This window comes from Botryllus schlosseri, chromosome 13 (assembly GCF_051294905.1).
Source record: "Botryllus schlosseri isolate E-star chromosome 13, Bs_hap1, whole genome shotgun sequence".
Lineage (NCBI taxonomy): Eukaryota > Metazoa > Chordata > Ascidiacea > Stolidobranchia > Styelidae > Botryllus > Botryllus schlosseri.
This window is the reverse complement of record NC_137248.1, coordinates 23746329-23748671: the sequence shown is the minus strand read 5'-3', so window position 1 is coordinate 23748671 and position 2343 is coordinate 23746329. Positions and strand designations below refer to the sequence as shown.

At 40.1% G+C, this 2343-nt stretch overlaps 1 long non-coding RNA gene across 1 annotated transcript; it reads left to right on the top strand.

Moving 5' to 3' along the window:
- Positions 1–694: 694 nt before the first annotated feature.
- Positions 695–2243, top strand: LOC145454396 (uncharacterized). The gene is made up of 2 exons (XR_013920116.1): positions 695–1962; positions 2019–2243. It is a non-coding gene; the product is annotated as an uncharacterized LOC145454396 (long non-coding RNA).
- Positions 2244–2343: the final 100 nt, after the last annotated feature.

Genomic DNA, 2343 nt, shown 5'->3' with positions numbered 1-2343 from the left:
AGGTAATTTCCTAAATTTTTTTATATTATCGAAAATGAATTGCTCATATTGTGAACTTGCAATGCCAACTAAAAATTTGATCAGTTTGGCCGCGACACTTGGGATGTTGAATATAAGATATCAGTTCCGACGCATTGGCAGATCCATTGTCCAGTCACGCTTTTATTAAATCGTCGTACATTACAATAAACTAAAATAGTAGTAAAATTTTTCTTAACGATTCGCGTGTTTAATTGTCACTCGATTTCTTGCTTGGTAGACTACCCCCTCCTGAAAATTAGAAAAGCTCCCAATGTACCCGGTTGAATCTAACTATATTGGCAATTACGAGAGAAAGTGTTTTCGCGTTTGCGCTCGCAGAAAGATCGTCGACGATGAAATGTAGGCACCAAATGATTGTCGCATATTAGCGGAAACCTTCGATATCGCTTTATCCAGATGCCGTCCTTGCAAACTGAGCCAAGCGGCGGTATGGAGCAGACTCGCGATATACTCAAGTAATAATATTAATGACCTAGTTCGTTTATAAACTCTGAAAATTTTACGCGCTTGGCGCGGCCAGTGGCCCGCGCACTCGTTCGTCAATTGCATGTGGCCCTTTAGCTAAAAAGGTTGGCCACCCCTGGTCGATATAGATTTCTAAACTATACCGTAGGTTAGGGTTACCATATTTCAGCAACCCAAATTCCGGAGACTCTTTAGCGCCCACTAATGGATTTCAAAATTAGTTATGACGTCACACTAGCGAAGCTTTGCTCATATACGGCCGTAAACCTAACTTTACGCTGATTGGTCGAGAGACAATGGCCATGGATACGGCGCAGCAACGGAGGACGCTGCATTTACCTAAGCCCAGTTGGCACTACGATGTATTCTCCTATAGCCGTATAGACTGTATAAAAACGACAAGATTACAGTTAAATGTTTATTTTTTCATCAATAACAAAATTAGGAAAGGAAATAAAATATTTAGTAACATATATGATATATAATGCCGAAATACTGCTGTGTTTATAAATGCAGTGCCACTATAGAGTATGACTGGAGTGACGACTCGATTGTTCTCCCATTGTTAGCCGGCAGAATGGTCACGTTCAGATGGCTGCACCCAAAACAGGATCGCTCAGTGCTTGTTTATATGGCGTTCAAGGCGATTCGTCGTGTATTTCTTGAAGCTGCGTCGGATTTAGTTCTCTTTGGTGATTTCATTTCAAAGTGCAGTATTGTCGAAAAGTAACATAACATGAAAAGAAAATACACAAGTGCTTGTAAGATATATATGTATCTTATCTTAAGCGGTAGACCATTGAGTTAGACAGTTCAAGACAGTTCAACATTTAGGTAGCGGTGGCGAGTCGTTATGACTCGTGAATAATACCGTGTAGCCTCTGTTATATTTTTCGCCAGAATTAGATCATACATCGTCACGCATAGAGTCGGTATCATGGCTGATTCGGCCGCATCACTTTGGCCTTTGGGGATGGCTGGGAGGGATTAACTGAAATGGAAATTGAAGAATGTTTCGAAGGACTCAATAACTGGAAAGGTGTGTTTTGTGAGGAATGCGAAGCATCCTTTCCTACTGTGAAAGCTTTGAAGAAACATTACAAAAATCATAAAGTTCTCGCCAGTAATTGGAATATATCTGAGGATGCTGTAATTGCTGTTTTAAAGAGGTTTTGTGTAAATAGCAAAAAATACTTTGAATGCGCCCCATCATTCGAGGAACTAGACATGACCAGAGCTGTTCCATTGGTGGAAAAACTCCATTCTGAATATTGTAAACATGGTGTTGACGGATTTTATCAACATTATTCTAATATCTGCCATTAAGCTAAGAAGTTTTTGGTTTGCCACAATTGCCAGCTTCAGCCTTACTTTTGAAGATTTTTGATTCTCTCGTCTGCGGTAAAGAACAGCATCCAACCACATAGATTGGAGGAGTCAACAGCTAGGAATCTGGTAAGTAAATGGTCTATATTTTGCCTTTCCATGGAAAAACTTTGACGTGTTTTTAGACATACTTGAATATATTGGTGGAGTGCTTTTGGGAGCCATTTCTAAGCAAGCCAACGAAGCAATTGCCACCTGCCTAGCAACTGCAGCGCCATCGGGAAACCTCATTAAAGTGATGCAGAAGAAAGACGGTGGATTGAAGAGCCCGTCTGAACAGTTTCATGGCATGGTTCTCCGCTTATATGTTATCCACAGTAAAGAAATGACAAATCCCATGAAAAAGATAATTTTTTTCAGGGTACTTGAGGCAATTCAATGTGATCCATTCTATAACAAATTGATTCATACTGTATCACTTCAATCTGGTTCAGACGTAAATGAGGTTGA